This window comes from Musca autumnalis, unplaced genomic scaffold (assembly GCF_047663935.1).
Source record: "Musca autumnalis isolate F117 unplaced genomic scaffold, ASM4766393v1 scaffold_5, whole genome shotgun sequence".
NCBI classification, from domain to species: Eukaryota; Metazoa; Arthropoda; class Insecta; order Diptera; family Muscidae; genus Musca; species Musca autumnalis.
This window is the reverse complement of record NW_027412088.1, coordinates 167,728,688-167,747,790: the sequence shown is the minus strand read 5'-3', so window position 1 is coordinate 167,747,790 and position 19,103 is coordinate 167,728,688. Positions and strand designations below refer to the sequence as shown.

At 34.1% G+C, this 19,103-nt stretch overlaps 1 protein-coding gene and 1 long non-coding RNA gene across 2 annotated transcripts in view; one reads left to right on the top strand and one right to left on the bottom strand.

The window, feature by feature from the left end:
* Window positions 1–630, bottom strand: part of LOC141387428 (uncharacterized) — a 145,469-nt gene extending 144,839 nt beyond the window's left edge. Inside the window, exon 1 of the long non-coding RNA XR_012408562.1 lies at window positions 455–630. This is a non-coding gene — a long non-coding RNA (uncharacterized lncRNA). The remainder of the gene's footprint in view (window positions 1–454) is intronic.
* LOC141387423 (retinol-binding protein pinta-like) overlaps window positions 1–19,103 on the top strand; it is a 38,341-nt gene that overhangs the window by 1,377 nt on the left and 17,861 nt on the right. The window lies entirely within an intron of this gene.

The window sequence follows — 19,103 nt, the reverse complement described above, 5'->3', positions numbered from 1 at the left end:
TTGGGCAAAATATTACGAAAGCCAACATTTAAACCGAATCGGTTCATCCGTTCGAGAGTTATCGTGCGCTCCAGCCAGCAGGACAGACAGACGGACGGACATGGCTAGATCGACTCCAAATTGCCTGAAACACATTTCGTCCAAACATACTTGGGGTCTAAAACCATTATTTCGATGAGGCACATTTTCATCGTATCAAAGTGTATATACCCTCCTTAGCCTAAAGGCTGGGGTATAAAAAATCTTTTAATGCTGCCGTTATTAATGTTTGCCTCAAAAAACAGGGCAAATTAAATATAGTGCAGCGGACAAACCACAGGAAACCGTTGTTGTTTCTAGATGAAGTGACACCATTTAAATCTCCCTAGGTTGCTCTTAAACTAAACGCGGCTACTTAAACAAACCCATTAAGCCAGAAATGGGCCTCATCGCTGAACAAAATTTGGTTCGAAACGCATTCCTCAAAGAAAGGGAATTTTCGTAATAAAGTTGAACGATTTGCTAACATTGTTCAATCGTAGGTCTTTCCACGATAAAATACCAAACAATGCTAAACAAAAACCTTCTCTTCTATAGACGACCTCTACGAGGATTTTCTGTTCTATATAAAACCCCTATAGAGCTCTTTTGTTCTATAGAAGGCATCTTCTATTCTATGGAATACTCCTACATAGGTCTTCTCTTCTTTTAAAGACTACTACGGTGGTATATTTTTCTATAGAAGCCTCCTGTGGAGGTCTTCCCTTCTAAATAAGACTCATTTGGAGGTCTTCTATGCGTTAGAGGTCTTCTATGCGATAGCAGACTTATATGGAGGACTTCTATGCGATAGAAAATTACATTGGAGGTCTTCTATGCTATAGCAGCATTCAACGGATGTATGCTGTTGTTTGAAAGACTTTTACGGTGGTATCTTATTCTATTGAAGCCTTCTACGGAGGCCTTCTATTATATAGAGGCCACCTACGGATGTTTTCTATTCTACCACCTACGACTACGTAGGTCTGCTGTATTTGATTTGATTTGATTTGATTTATTTATTTGTTAATACCTGTGCAACAAGATTAACTCTTATAATTAGAGTACAGGTTTAGTTGTGTTATGAAATATCCGATTAATGTTTAACAATAACACATGATTATAATTAGATGGTATTACAATAAATAAATAAAAAATATATATATTTAAATTTAAATTAAACAATTTGAATGATTACATTGCAAACTTGAATTATTACATAGATTATTTAATTCAGTTATTGAAGAAGTTAAATAGCCTTTTCTTAAATATAAACGCGTTGCTAATGATTTGTATTGAGTGTGAAAGGGAGTTCCAAAGACGCGTAGAATTGATATAGAACTGCCGTTCAGATACTAGGCTTCTCCGCCTGAAGGGAATAAGTTTTCTGCCTCTGCTAGATCGAGTAAAATTTAATTTGTCGAAGAGGTATTTAGGTTCTTGTTTTTCAATAATTTTGTGTAGAAATATTAACGATTTTATACTTAGTAGTTTGTCAAAACTAACCCCATAAAGGGCATAAGAGAGATGGGAAATAGGTTGGGTTCTTTTTAATCCATAAACATAGCGTATTACGTTGTTAAGACTTCTACGGAGGTCTTCCCTTCTAGGTCTTCTATAGGACAGAAGACTCCAACGGAGGTCTTCCATGCCATACCTGTATCCAATTGAGGTCTTCCGTTTTATAGAAGTCCCCTACGGAGGTCCTCTTTTCTATAGAAGACTTCCACGGAGGTCTGCTGTACTGTAGAAGTCTCCTCCGAAGGTCTTCTATTCTATGGAAGACTCTTATGGAGTTCCGCTATTCTATAGAAATTTTCTTCTATAGAAAAAGGCTCCTACGGAGGTCTTCTACTCCAAAGAAGCCATCTACGGAGGTCTTCTACTGCTATATCAGTATCCAACGGAGGTCTTCTATTCTATAGAATTCTCCTACGGAGGTCTTCTATTCTATAGAAGTTTCTACGGAGGTCTTCTATTCTATAGATGTATTCTACTGAGATCTTCTATTGTAGAGAAATATCCAATAAACAAACTATAAAAATACAAAAAATAAAAGAAACATAATTTTTTCTCCAAAATTAAAAAAATCACTCCTTTATATAACTCTAATAAAATCGCATATATTTAAAAAATTTTCCATTTGTGTAAAAAAGCTGTAATTTATATGGAAAACAGTATGGAAAATAAAAAATAATTTAAAAAGTATATAGTCAGTGTTTTATTTAGAAATAATTTGTCGATTACCTTCAATAAATATATTCTTTCTCATGATGGAATGTCTCAAATAAAACGCATGCCATTTAATTTTGCCACCATTTAAAAATTTAAATACAAGCGTTTTATTTGAGAGATTCCATCATGAGAAAGAATATATTTATTGAGGCTAAGCGACAAATTATTTTCTAGTTTTAAGTGCATTTCCAAATAAAACACTGAAACTTAATTTTTTTAAATTATTTTTTATTTTTATCTTTTTAGTAAATACATTTTTTTACCACTGAGAACAAAGTTATAGTCAATTTAGGCCGACAATTTTGATAAAAGTTTTAAAATGCCTGAAATCGTGTAGTACCGTTATATAAAGGCTATACCAAAACTGGACTTATGTCCATAATTTTTGGTGGAGAAGTTTCTGTACCATTGGGAACTCCAAATGCCAAGTGACAGCCAATTCTGGCTAAAAATGAAGATAAAATCCTTAAAACACTTAAAATTGGGCCGTACCGATTTATGGGGGCTATACCAAAACCTGGACCTATGTCCACAATTTTTGGTAGGGAAGTTTCAGTACAATTGGGAACCCCAAATGCCAAATTACAGCCTAGTCGGGTTAAAAAAGAAGATAAAATCCTCAAAACACTTGAAATCAGTTGGTACCGCTATATGGGGGCTATATAAATAAATGTCCATCATTTTTAGTGAGGAAGACTAACCTATTTTCTTTCTGTGTATGGGAAAGATCTCGATTTTTCCTTATAGTATGTTGGCTCAGACTCAGAGCAATATTTTAATGATTAACTTATCTTAATGCCATCATTGACCCGTATTATGGAATAGAAGTCGTAGGAATTTGAAGTTTCTCGATCAAAAATACCCAATTTTCAGTAGAATTTCAAGTTTATTTTGCACCATCTCTCTTCATTCCTTCGTTTTTCTTTAGGTTTTTATAAAACTAAGAAGAACCTGTCAATTTATGCCAAATTGTTAACGTCTTATAGACAACTAGCAAATGCCCGCTACTTCGTATGCGAAAGGGAACAAAATATATTTAAACAATATTTAATACGGGAATGGTGAATATTGGAGATTCTGTTGTACTAAGACCTATTTTAATACAAATATTTTTTTTCGATTGTAGTCAGAATTTAAAAAAAAATCTGCCGTATCGCATCCCTACACAACTACCATATTTTTTATTTCGAATTTCCAAAACTACGTATCATATTGCAAATTACAGATTTGTTTCCTGGTTTAACCCTTCACTAACACAGCATTCCCTTCCAGTTCAAATTTCCAAACACTAAACTTTATCTTACCCCTTCACAACAACAATCACGCACATTTACAATGCAAGGTTCTAGCTTTAGCGGTTTCGCCCAGAACCCGAATAGGCCCGTTAAATTTTCGGCATTCAAAATGGCCATAAAAATCCACGTTTTCATATATCCCCATATAACGTACCTCTCGACTTAGTGTATTTTAAAAGAAGAACAAATCTATATTGTCCAATTTTTTTTAAATTTGGACCTTGAATGCTCAGAGAATAAAAAAGTTTAATTTAAAAATGTCCACTTCAATCTACGTTTATTAGAAGAGATATTTTGAAGATTTAGAGTATTTTGAAGATCTTCTGCTCATTTTCCAACCGAAATTCGGAATTTGTGGCATGAAAGGTTAGAAAAACTTTTTTACAAAAAATTGTACTTTATGCCCGTGCACATGTCAACCGTATATAACCGAAAATTTTTTGGAGGCATTTCAATTTAGGCTTTTTTTATTATCAGGGGGTAAATAACGTAAATAACTTCTAGTTAAAAAATTGTCGCATTGGACCACGTTTTCAAATTAACATACCAAAGCGGTCAGAACGAAAAACATTTTTGAAAAGATATTTCACGTTTGACTACTTAATTTCAGTACATTACTTAGAAACGCCTTGGCGTTAACATCTAAAGTTGCTGAGGACCTCATACGGGAGCAAATGCAGGCATTTATTGATGACCATAAATTTATCTATAGTTATCAATATGGCTTCAGGCGTGGACTTAGTACCACCTCTCTGTTAGTACACGCAAAAAAACGGCCTCTCTAACATATGTCCCAAACATATATTGCAGCAAACATATATATGTTTGCAACAGTCCCAAACATAATATATGTTTGGGTCTGCAAACAAATATATGTTTGGGTGGAAACAAATATATGTTTGGGTGCAAACATATATATGTTTGGGTGCAAAGATATTTATGTTTGGGTGCAAAGATATATATGTTTGGGTGCAAACAAAGATATGTTTGGGTGGAAACAATTTTATGTTTAGGTGCAAACATTTTATATGTTTGGGTGCAAAAAAATACAAACCCAAAAGGCACAAAAAAAAACACATGCACCACTGGCGCTTACTGAGAGCAAGGGAGCGTAAAATTCAATGTAAAACACTTTGAAATGTCTGCTCACTTGCTCTTAGTAAGAACTCACTGGCTATCTCTATAGTATACACACAAATGTTGAGGTTGTTTATTGAAAGGCAAAAGAACAACAAACACATAGGTACATACAAAATTCTAAAGAAATACATAACACACTTTAATAAAAGAAAAACTGATTGAAATAATTTGTAAATAGTCACACTTTTAAAAAGGAAAAATATATAGAAACGTAGTTGAACGCTTCTCCTTAGTTGTGAAATAAAATAAATTGCCCTCATAGTTGAAATCATCAGCGGGGAATCGGCATCTAGAATCAAATGATTATGTAATGTAATAAATAAATAAATATGGATATGCCATGTTTCAAATATACATAAGTATGTATGTAATTACCAATATTAAATGCGATTTCTTCCTTGTCCAATAAAACAATTACATTCAACTTTCCGATTCAATTATAAAATGTATTGGGCATTTAATTTACTAAAAAGCACCATTTCTTTAAGAAAACACAAAACACTGATTATACCCTCAGCCTTTAGGCTAATGAGGGTATTTACACTTTGATACGGCCAAAAATGTGCCTCATCGAAATAATGGTTTTAGACCCCAAGTATGTTTGTACGATATCCGTTTCGGACAATTTTGAGTCGATCTAGCAATGTCCGTCCGTCTGTCTGTCTGTCTGTCTGGCTGGCTGGTGCGCACGATAACTCTCGAACGGATCAATCGATTCGGTTCAAATTTTGAGTATCGAAATATTTTGTCCATATTCGATTTAAGTTCGAAAATGGGCCATATAGGTCCACTCCTTCAGGTACCTCCCCCACAAATGTTCAAAAATTGTCGCAAAACTTGTGCGCACGATAACTCTTGCAGGGAATAACCGATTTGGTCCATACTTTGCACATCGTGTAATTTCTTCCAAACTTGGATGAGGTTCCAATATGGACTCAATCGGTCCACTCCTTCGGGTACCTCCCACACAAAATTTCGGAAAAGTTCAGTTTAGGATCTGGTCTCGAATCGCTTTGATTTTTGTTTACACAAGTTGTATTCGCTGTCTTCTATACGACGCTGTAAGATTTGTTAGGGGCAAGTCCCTACTTCCTGAGAAAATAGCCTGAAAGTTACAAAAACCATATGACACCGTGTGTAGTGGTTGGAGCGCATGATAACTCTCGAACGGATCTGCCGATTCGGTCCAAAATTTGGCTTTCGTAATATTTTGTCCAAACTTAGTTCAAGTTCAAAGATGGATTATATTGGTCCACTCCTTCCGGTAAGTTTAAGTTCGTAGATAAGCCATATCGGTCCACTCCCTTAAGGTACCTACCCCACAAAAGTTCAAAAATATTCGGACAAATTGTGCGCACGATATCTCTTGATGGGAGTGACCGAATTAGTCCATACTTTACACATTCTCATAATGTCTACCAGATATAGATCAGGTTCGAATATGGACTATATTTGTCCACTCCATCCCGTATCTCCCACACAAGATTTTGGATAAGTTCACTTTAAGATCTGCTATTGAATCACTTTGATTTTTGTTGAAGCAACTTACATTCGCTGCCTCAATTACGATGGTAAAACTTGTTTCAGGGGCAAGTCCATACTTCTTGAGAATAGAGCCCGTAGGGTGTAAAAACTCCCTATGGCACCCCCATGGTCTATGTCGGTCTATTCCTTTAAGTACCATTTTTATCGGTTCATACGACCAAAATTTTGAAACCCACTAAATACATAAGTTTTTTGTGAAAAAAGTGTATCAATTTGCACAGGCTGAGGGTATATCTCTGTCGGCTCAGCTGACTGATACTTTCTTACTTGTTTATTCACTCACTTTACCGTCTTGACTCTACAAAGGCATCTAAAACACTGAAGAAAGAAAAAAATATAATTCATATCGCTCATTTACTCAAAGAGTGACATAACTCAAAAAATGCGTTTTCTGAGTTAGCAATTTCTATTTTTTCTACGACTTCTACTTTATCTTGTGTCAAATTTTCATGCTGATATCTCTAAAACTCGAGGCGTTACAGCTCATTTACTACGAGTTTCGCATAATTCAACACAAAAGTTTTTGAGCTTATGAAGCACTATAACACTTCAAATCATGCTTGATCATGCACAGAAATTTAGCACTGATATCTGGCTATCTGGTTGCAAAGTATGGTCCAAGTAGTTATTTTAGTTTTAGTGTAATAATATTTTTAAGTTGGGAAGTCAAATTTCAATCGCCAACTTAAAACGCGTTTTTCTCGAAACTTGATTTTTCGAGATGTGTCACTCTTTGAGTAAATGAGCGATATCATTTCTCCTTTTCTTCTTCGCCCGCTAAGTTGGTTAACAACAGCAAAACAAGAAACACACGAGTTTGACTCATACATGCCACCAAAGCCCCCTTCTTCGCTTCTACGTCTTCTATTGTACAATACACACAACTCTTCATTATAAAACAGCATTCCACAGCTGCGAGAGAACTGTTATTACTCTCGTTGACAAACATCTCCACACATGAAAAAAATGTTCTAACATAAAAAATATGTTTTACCCAAACATACCAAATTGAGATATGTTACAAAATGTTGCAAACATATATTTGTTTGGACCCAAACATATTATGTTTGGATCCAAACATATATTTGTTTGCAACCGGTCCCAAACATATGTATATTTGTTTGGATCCAAACATATTTCTAACATACATTTTTCTGCGTGTAGATTTAAAGGATCTGATTAGGGAGACTGTTGATGGAGGTGAGAGTAGTGTTCTTGTTGTCCTGGATTTGTCCAAGGCGTTTTATTGTGTGGACCATTCGAGGTTAATAGAGAAGCTACGCTGTAAATATGCGTTTGATAGCACTTCTTGTAAGTTAATTTGTTCCTATTTGTCGGGACGTTCTCAGTACGTTTCCCTTAACGGTGTTATTTCCAGCAGATGAAATATATACAGTGGGGTACCTCAAGGTTCCATTTTAGGCCCTCTGCTTTTCGTTTTATACGTCAATGACATTGGAAGTTCGTTATATAATAGCAGTTGTCGTCCATTTTTGTATGCTGATGACATACATTTACCTTTTAAAGGTAAATCTAGCGCTCAGTTAGAGCATGATATAAATACTACCTTATGCTCTATATCGCGTTGGTTAGGTAACAATAACCTTGTTGTGAATGTTTCTAAAACCAAAGCAATGATTCTGGGTCCATTGTGTCGTCTAAATAGTAGTATTAATATACAACTTAATTGACTGTCGATTGAGTTCGTTGATCGTTTATTTTTCAGCGCAACGCATATGCCTTATACCCAAGAGTAGTTAATATGCTTCGGAAATTGTATTCTACTGAATTCTATTTGCCCCTCTTTGTCAAGGAAAAGCTTGCTTATTCTATGTTAATATCGATCATTTAGTATTTGGTATAGAAGTGATATCGGGTACAACGAAGGAACTTTTTGGAAAAGTAGAAAAACTGTTCAACATGATTGTAAGATATGTATATAACATGCGCCTATCTGAACATATTTCGGAACAGGCAATGATTTTCCTAGGAGTGCCTTTTAATGTTTTTGTTCAGCAACGAGTGGTTTCATTTCTTTTTAAATCGGTAATTTTTGAACTACCTGGTTTCCTGCGCGATCGGCTTGTTTTCTTTAGATCTACTAGAAACACACAATTAATTTGTCCATGTTTTTCCACATCTTTATACGAAAGATATTTCATTATTCGCTCTGCACGTTTGTGGAATCAACTTCCTGCAGAGCTACGGCAGTTTTCGTTTTCCAGAAGTGTATTTCGACGAAGGTTTGAAAGCTTTGCTGTTAATAATACGATGGTCTGATGTGATATTATAGTCACGTATATATCTTGTCATTTTTTGTAGATTCTACTGTATTGGAATTACTGATACATTGATTCAATTTGTATATTACCAACAATAGGCATATGATAACTCTTTCTTCATTTTGGCTGGGGAGCCTTATTTTTGCCTTGTAGTTGTTTTGCGCACACACATGTGTACATTTTATTAAATACTTGTTATTATAAGATTTGAATTGTAATATTTTAAGATACATTTCCTGATTCGAAGAACACATTTGTAGTTTTTTTGCATGTTGTGACATTAATAGGCCAAATGGCTTCTTCGCAACATATAAACAAAAATAAATCTATATATATATAAAAGAGTAGTGAGGTGAGTGACTGACTGACTGACTGACTGACTGACTGATTCATCAACGCCCAGACGAAACGGCTGAAGCTAGAAACTTGAAATTTTGGGTGTAGGTTGCTGTTGGTGTGTAGGGGTGAGATAAGGCTGGGTTTTTGGAAATTCGACCTAGAAGTGTACGAAAAGTACTAAAAGGTACTAAATATGGTACCCTTGGTATTAGGCAAACGGGAAGAGCTAGAATTCTGAAATTTGGAATGAGGGTAACTGATGGAGAGTTAGAAAGATGTACCAACGGGTTTTTGGAAATTCGAACTACAAGGGTACGAAAAGTACTAAATGGTACTAAATTTAGTACAATTTGGATTTGGGTGAACGGATAGAGCTGGAATACAAACATTTGGAATGAGGGTCACCGATGAAGAGTAACAATGAAAGGTTTTTGGAAATTTGAACTATAGGGGTACGAAAAGTACTAAATGGTACTAAATTTAGTACAATTTGGATTTGGGTGAACGGATTGAGCTGGAATCTTGAAATTTGTAATGAGGGTCACTGATGGAGAGTAACAAAGAAAAGTTTTTAGAAATTCGAACTATAAGTGCACGAAAAGTACTTAATGGTACTAAATTTAGTACAATTTGGATTTGGGTGAACAGATAGAGCTGGAATCCTGAAATTTGAAATTAGGGTCAGTGGTGGAGAGTAACAAAGAAAGGTTTTTGGAAATCCGAACTATAAGTGCACGAAAAGTTCTAAATGGTACTAAATTTAGTACAATTTGAATTTGGGTGAACGGTTGAGCTTGAATCCTGAAATTTGTAATAAGGGTCACTGATGGAGAGTAACAAAGAAAGGTTTTTAGAAATTCGAACTATAAGTACACGAAAAGTACTAAATGGTACTAAATTTAGTACAATTTGGATTTGGGTGAACGGATAGAGCTGGAATCGTGAAATTTGGAATGAGGATCACTGATGAAGAGTAAAAATTAAAGGTTTTTGGAATTCGAACTATAAGTGTACGAAAAGTAATAAATTGTACTAAATTTAGTACAATTTGGGTTTGGGTGAACGAATTGAGCTGGAATCCTGAAATTTGGAATTAAGGTCACTGATGGAGAGTAGAAAAGAAAGGTTTTTGGAAATTCGAACTATAAGTGCATGAATAGTACTAAATGGTACTAAATTTAGTACAATTTGGATTTGGGTGAACGGATAGAGCTGGAATACAAACATTTGGAATGAAGGTCACTGATGAAGAGTAACAATGATAGATTTTTGGAAATTCGAACTATAAGGGTACGAAAAGTACTAAATGGTACTAAATCTAGTACAATTTTGATTTGGGTGAACAGATTGAAATACAAACATTTGGAATGAGGGTCACTGATGAAAAGTAACAATGAAAGGTTTTTGTAAATTCGAACTATAGGGGTACGAAAAGTTTTAAATGGTACTAAATTTAGTACAATTTGGATTTGGGTGAACGGATAGAGCTGGAATACAAACATTTGGAATGAGGGTCACTGATGAAGAGTAACAATGAAAGGTTTTTGGAAGTTCGAACTATAAGGGTACGAAAAGTACTAAATGGTACTAAATTTAGTACAATTTTGATTTGGGTGAACAGATTGAGCTGGAATACAGACATTTGGAATGAGGGTCACTGATGAAGAGTAACAATGAAAGGTTTTTGTAAATTCGAACTATAGGGGTACGAAAAGTACTAAATGGTACTAAATTTAGTACAATTTGGATTTGGGTGAACGGATAGAGCTGGAATCCTGAAATTTGAAATTAGGGTCAGTGGTGGAGAGTAACAAAGAAAGGTTTTTGGAAATCCGAACTATAAGTGCACGAAAAGTTCTAAATGGTACTAAATTTAATACAATTTGGATTTGGGTGAACGAATAGAGCTGGAATCCTGAAATTTGAAATTAGGGTCACTGGTGGAGAGTAACAAAGAAAGGTTTTTAGAAATTCGAACTATAAATGCACGAAAAGTACTAAATGGTACTAAATTTAGTACAATTTAGATTTGGGTGAACGGATAGAGCCGGATTCCTGGAATTTGGAATGAGGATCACTGATGAAGAGTAAAAATTAAAGGTTTTTGGAATTCGAACTATAAGTGTACGAAAAGTAATAAATTGTACTAAATTTAGTACAATTTGAGTTTGGGTGGACGGATAGAGCTGGAATCCTGAAATTTGGAATTAAGGTCACTGATGGAGAGTAAAAAAGAAAGGTTTTGGAAATTCGAATTAAAAGTATACGAAAAGTACTTAATGGTACTAAATATAGTACAATTTGGATTTGGGTGAACGGATAGAGGTGGAATACAAACATTTGCAATGAGGGTCACTGATGAAGAGTAACAATGAAAGGTTTTTGGAAATTCGAACTATAAGGGTACGAAAAGTACTAAATGGTACTACATTTAATACAATTTTGAATTGGGTGAACGGATAGAGCTGGAATCCTGAAATTTGAAATTAGGGTCACTGGTGGAGAGTAACAAGGAAAGGTTTTTGGAAATTCGAACTATACATAAGTGCACGAAAAGTTCTTAATGGCACTAAATTTAGTACAATTTGGATTTGGGTGAACGGATAGAGTTGGAATCCTGAAATTTGGAATGGGGGTCACTGATGAAGAGTAAGAAAGATGTACCAAAGGTCGAAAAGTCCTGAATGGTAGTGAGCTTAGTATGATTTGGATTTGAAGAGCTGGAATCCTGAAATATGGAATTAAGATTACTGTTGGAATATAGAATTGAGATATAGACGTAGCTTTGGAAAATCGTACTAACGTGCACGAAGCAGTACTAAATGGTACAGAATTCGCTACAATTTCTATTTGCGTGAACAGATTACTATTGGTGTGTGTGATTGAGGTAGTTTTGGAAATTCGTACTTATGGAAAAGTGCTAAATGGAACTACATTGGCTATAAATTGGGTTTAGGTGAACGGATAGATATGAAAGTACATTTTGGAAAATCGTGTACGAAAAGTGCTAAATGGTACAAAATTTGGCACCTTTTGGTATTGGCTATATGGTATAGAATTTTGTACAATTTGTGATTTTGTAAGGGGTAGAACTAGAATTTTGAAATTTGGCATTAGATTAGCAATTCGTGTTTAGAGTGGAGGTAGGGAGGAGGCTTTTAAAATTCGTACTTATTTATACAAAAAGTACTTAATAGTACTATAATGGGTTTCAGGGGAAAAGATAAAGCTGGAAAAGTGAATTGGAGTTTGAATATATGTTAGAAGGGTTAAAACCAGGAGTCAAATCTGAAATACGTAGTTTTGGAAATTCGAAATATACGGCAGTTTTTTTTTTTTTTTTTTTTTTTAAATTCTGGCTACAATCGAAAAAAAATATTGGTAATAAAAATAGGTCTTAGTACAACAGAATCTCCAGCATTCACCATTCCCGTATTAAATATTGATTATATATTCTGTTCCCTTTCCGCATACGAAGTAGCGGGCATTTGCTAGTAAATAAATAAAACATCAAATCAATGGAACAATATTCAGTACAATTTTTCAAACTCAGAACTTTGTCTCAAATTTTAGAGTGATCTTCACAACAAATATTTTTCCATTTCGTGTTTTTTGTACAAATAGTGTATTTCCAAATTATATAATCCCAGCTTTGTTCTTACACCCAACACCAAATTTAGTACCTTAACTGTTTACACAATACCAAAATGGTTTTGGTACCAACATGTTACCAAACTTTTCGTACACATAGGTAAACGTTTCAAAAAATTACTTCCTTATATTCCAGCTTTATCTGTTCCCCTGAAACCCATTATAGTACTATTTAGTACTTTTTGTATAAATAAGTACAACTTTTCAAAACCTCCTCCCTACATCCACTCTAAACACCAATTGCTAATCTAATACCGAATTTCAAAATTCCAGTTCTAACCTTTACAAAATCACAAATTGTACAAAATTCTATACCATATAGCAAATACCAAAAGGTACCAAATTTTGTACCATTTGGCACTTTTCGCACACGATTTTCCAAAATGTACTTTCACATCTCAGCTTTATCCGTTCACCTAAACCCAATTTATAGCCAATGTAGTTCCATTTAGCACTTTTCCATAAGTACGAATTTCTAAAACTACCTCAATCCTACACTCCAACAGTAATCTGTTTACGCAAATACAAATTGTAGCGAATTCCGTACCATTTAGTACTGCTTCGTGCACATTAGTACGATTTTCTAAGGCTACCTCCATATCTCAATTCTATATTCCAACAGTAATCTTAATTCCAAATTTTAGAATTCCAGCTCTTCAAATCTAAATCCAAATTACTAAACTCACTATCATTTAGGACTTTTCGACCTTTGGTACATCTTTCGTACTCTTCATCAGTGACCCCCATTCCAAATTTCAGGATTCCGGCCCTATTCGTTAACCCGTATCCAAATTGTATTATATTTAGTACTTTTCGTATACTTTTAATTCGAATTTCCAAAAACCTTTCTTTTTTACTCTCCATCAGTGACCTTCATTCCAAATTTCAAGATTCCAGCTCTATTCGTTCACCCAAAACCAAATTGTACTAAATTTAGTACCATTTATTACTTTTCGTACACTTATAGTTCGAATTCCAAAAACCTTTCATTTTAACTCTTCATCAGTGATTCTCATTCCAAATTTCAGGATTCCAGCTCTATCCGTCCACCCAAATCCAAAATGCACTAAATTTAGTACCATTTAGTACTTTTCGTGCACTTATATTTCGAATTTCTAAAAACCTTTCTTTGTTATTCTCCTTCAGTGACCCTCATTACAAATTTCAGGATTCAAGCTCAATCCAAATTGTACTATATTTAGTACTATTTAGTACTTTTCGTATACCTTTAATTCGAATTTCCAAAAACCTTTCTTTTTTACTCTCCATCAGTGACCGTCATTCCAAATTTCAGGATTCCAGCTCTATTCGTTCACCCAAAACCAAATTGTACTAAATTTAGTACCATTTATTACTTTTCGTACACTTATAGTTCGAATTCCAAAAACCTTTCATTTTTACTCTTCATCAGTGATTCTCATTCCAAATTTCAGGATTCCAGCTCTATCCGTTCACCCATGTCCGAATTGTACTAAATTTAGTACCATTTAGAACTTTTCGTGCACAAAAACCTTTCATTGTTACTCTTCATCAGTGACCCTCATTCCAAATGTCTGTATTCCAGCTCAATCCGTTCACCCAAATCAAAATTGTACAAAATTTAGTACCATTTAGTACTTTTCGTACCCTTATAGTTCGAATTTCCACAAACCTTTCATTGTTACTCTTCATCAGTGACCCTCATTCCAAATGTCTGTATTCCAGCTCTATCCGTTCACCAAAATCCAAATTGTACTAAATTTAGTACCAAACCAAATTGTACTAAATTTAGTACCATTTATTACTTTTCGTACACTTATAGTTCGAATTCCAAAAACCTTTCATGTTTACTCTTCATCAGTGAATCTCATTCCAAATTTCAGGATTCCAGCTCTATCCGTTCACCCATATCCAAATTGTACTAAATTTAGTACTATTTAGAACTTTTCGTGCACTTATGGTTCGAATTTCCAAAAACCTTTTTTTGTTACTCTCCACAATTGATCCTAATTTCAAATTTCAGGATTCCAGCTCTATCCGTTCACACAAATCCAAATTGTAATAAATTTAGTACCATTTAGTACTTTTCGTACCCTTGTAGTTCAAATTGCCATAAACCCTTTGGTACATCTTTCTAACTCTCCATCAGTGACCATCATTACAAATTTCAGAATTCTAGTTGTTACCGTTTGCCTAATATAAGGGGTACCATATTTAGTACCTTTTGGTACTTTTCGTACCCTTCCAGTTCGAATTTCGAAAAATCCAGCCTTATCTCACCCCTACACACCAACAGCAACCCACACTCAAAATTTCAAGTTCCTAGCTTCAGCCGTTTCGTCTGGGCGTTGATGAATCAGTCAGTCAGTCAGTCACTCACCTCACTACTCTTTTATATATATAGATTAAAGTCCACAGCTTTCATAAGGTCTTATTTCCCCGGTATTAAAGTCGTAGTTCGACCAATTTTAGCATTTTAAACTTGAAATAGCTTTTATTTATTCCAATTTTAAAGAATCGTAACAGTAGCATTCCAAATTTAAATTTTTACTCAATTTATTAAAAGCATGTGCTATTTCGATGAAACAATTTATACCGTACAATTTTTGGAATTTTTGAAAGAAAATTAAAAATAACAAACCAAGATATATAAACTTTCCCGAGGTTATTCCACGGATATCGACTATACTGAAGTAACAAAAAGTAACCTTGTTTTATTTGGAAAACAAATAAACATATAAAAAATACTATTCGCTAAGACATTGGAAGCCTCAAGGCTACAAATGCATGCCAAACTGAAGACGAATACTGCATTGCGACTTATTCATGTCCCAGTATAAATAATAAAAATAATAAATCCAAAACTTAAGGGAATTATATTCCAATATTTGGGCATTTCTCCCCTTACAACTGGCTGATGGCCTAAGCTGCTAATGCTATTCTCCAAATTTGTCTTATATTTATATAAATAAATAAATAAATGAATAAATAAATAAATAAATAAATAAATAAATAAATAAATAAATAAATAAATAAATAAATAAATAAATAAATAAATAAATAAATAAATAAATAAATAAATAAATAAATAAATAAATAAATAAATAAATAAATAAATAAATAAATAAATAAATAAATAAATAATAATACGACGTATTGGAGTATAGTGTTGAATCAATTAAATAATTTCGTTTGTTAACTTGAAGTGAGAATTAAAATAATTATTTGTAAATTTGAAGATAATTAAAAGTGATCCTTTAAAAAGTGAATAACTTGTGTTTCATTTAATAATAGGCGCAGTTGGAAGCGCCTCAAATTAATTTTTTTAACCCTATCAAGTGGAGATCCTTTAACTGGCGCCCGAGCAGGGACCCTGAGTAAAGGTCTCTTAATAACAAATTAAAATTTCTGCGATCTCTACGGAGCACTCCAGAAATAAAATAAATAATAACACTCTTGCGATCTCCACGGAGCACTCCAGGACGTATAAAAATTAAAACTTAATAAAAAATAAAACTCGTCCCTCCTTCGCCAACCGAATAAACCCGGTGATTCCAAACTATTCTAATCACAAAAGGTTATTCGAGCGAAAGTGAAGTTACTCGTACCTTAGTAGGTATCCACGATTATAAAAGTGGATTTCCAAAAAGGAATCCTACGAAGCTTCCGCGAGGAAATAAAAGGGTTCTCCACGTCGCGGCACGTAACCAAGGCTCGCTTAGTGAAAAGATATTCGAATAAAAAATATAAAAGAAAAGAAGTTTGTTGAAAAGAAAATAAAGAAAAAATTTTATTTAATTTTACAAGAAAATATAAGAAAAATCAAATACAAAAAAGGTGAATTAAGAGAAAATAAAAGAAAATTTCTAAGTTGCAAGAAAATTTATGCATAACCGAATAAAGAATATATTATAAAAAATATACAACTATCCTATAAAAAATAAAGGAAAAAAGAGGACAAATTTAAAGTTGCAAAAAATTCAAAAAATATATATTATACGAAAAAAAAGATAAAGTATAAAGAATACAATTATTCCTATAAAGAAGGAAAGAAAAATTTAAGGCTGCAAAAAAATTAATAAAAATATATATAAAAAATAAAAAAGAGAATTTAAAAAAAAAGAAAAAAGGATATAAAAAAGTTGTAAAAAATAAAAAAAGTTTTAAAGAAAAATAAAATTTAAAGAATACAGCCCAATAAAAAAGATATAAATATAATAAAGTGAATAAAATAGAAGTGCAGTGCAGCAAAGAAAACTTATACGAGTCATTTTAATCCTCAGGTGAGTCCAAGTTTCCTTTTACCGCTTATACCTTTTTCTTGTTGTAATTATGGAAGATATCCAAGGGAACCTAACCACCCTAACGGGTGCAGTAAATCGTCTCTTGCAAGAGATGAAGGCAATAGAAGCTAGACTTAGGGCAATTGAGAGTAATAGGGAAAAAGATATTTTCTAATTTAGCACTACCTTATTTTAATGACACTTATTTAACGAGTTTATATTAAGATTCAGACTGTCGCGATCCACTCGCGAACTCCAATTGGTCCTCCGTGAGAGCACAACAAATTTAAGTAATTGGTTTCTCCTATTAAAGATACATAAATCAAATTGAGTTTTTCCACGAAATATAACTAAAAACGATATATTCATAACTATTGCCGACTGTTTTGACATATTATTCTACCTCTATATGTTGTTAGAGGTAAGGCGAGTCATTCTTACAAGATCGCTAATGTTTTAAGTAATGAATTCTTAGAAAAAAGGTTTTTAACATATTATTTTTGCTACCGATAATTTGTTTATCTCGTTTTCGAAATACTTTTTATTCTTGAGATCGTCTAAGATCCGCATTAAGGAAATATTGGTTGGTTCCCCCTAACAATCTTAAGGAACTTAAAGGCTTTTTGGGAATGACTTCATATTATAGGCGCTTTATAAGGGACTACGCGAAAGTAGCAAAACCACTTACTAATTTGACAAGAGGTGAGAATGCCCAGGTAAAAGCTAATCATTCCAAAAAGGTCCCAATAGATTTAAAAGACGACACACTAATGGCCTTTAAAAAATTGAAGATCCTTCTGACTACAGCAGAGGTTGTTACATTTCCAGACTTTGACAAGCCGTTTAACCTTACGACTGATGCATCCAACTACGCCATTGGAGCTGTCCTCTCCCAAGGTGAGTTTGGTAAAGATAAACCGATTGCGTACATATCCCGATCGCTGAACAAAACTGAAGAGAGCTACGCAACTAACGAAAAAGAGATGTTGGCGATTGTGTGGGCGCTGGACAACTTAAGGAATTACCTGTATGGAGCAAAAAAGATCAGAATATACACCGACCATCAACCGCTTACCTACGCGTTAGGTAACCGGAACTTCAATGCAAAATTAAAGCGATGGAAGGCTCGTATAGAGGAGTACAATCACGAGTTGATCTACAAACCCGGTAGATCTAACGTCGTGGCAGATGCACTCTCAAGATTGAAAACTAGCGTTAACCACATAAGTGACGTTTCCACAGATACGGCCAGTGAAGGAGATTCACAAGCAACAAGGACAGCATCAGAAGTTAGGGACGATGACATGGAATCAACAGGTTCAACCATTCACAGTGCTCTCCAAGATGCATCTGACTTAATTCCTCACGTGGAAGTACCCATTAACGTTTTCAAAAACCAGATAATTATCAAAATAGGTCCTGAATTGCAGTCCAGTGAAATACCATATGAGCACTTCATGCGTCACTATGTCTCATCACCTGACTGGGATACTGAGAAGCTTTCGGATGTGCTAAAGAAGACACTGAATCCCAACGTAATAAATGGCATTAAAGTGCCAGAGAATTACTTAGCGATTTTACAAGATCTGTATTTACAACATTTTTCAAGATATAAAATTAGAATTGCTCAAAAGGAAGTCAAAGACGTAAGATCATATAATATTCAATTCGAAATTATCCAGAAGGAACACCATAGAGCGCACAGGAACGCTAGAGAAAATAAAAAACAAATTTTGGATAAATACTATTTTCCACGTATGTACGCCCACATTAGAAAATTCGTTGAGCGTTGCGATATATGTAAAAGCAATAAGTACGACAGAAATCCAGCTAAACCTTTACTGCAAGACACTCCTACACCAACCATACCGTGCGAAATATTGCATATGGATATAATAGAGATACAAAATCAAAAATTCCTGTCCGTACTGGATAAATTCTCTAAGTTCGTTAAACTGTTTCACATAAGTGATAGGTCTGTATTAAATGTTCGAGAAAAATTAGTTAAAATCCTCCATTATTTCACAGTTCCAAAAATTTTAGTAACCGACAACGAGATTAGTTTCCTTAGCCCCTTAGTAAAAGATTTTATCGAAAGACTAGGCATTAAAATTTATTTGACACCTTCGCAACGAAACGAAGTAAACGGGCAAGTAGAACGTGTCCATTCAACCCTTATAGAAATTTACAGATGCCTAAGGGCAGAAAAAGAAGAACTCAGTGTGCAGGAGTTAATGTATGTAGCCGTAGATAGATATAATAATACTATTCACTCCGTCACGGGAAGAAGACCTAGTGATATTTTCTTTAACAGGGTAAAAACATTTGATATTAAC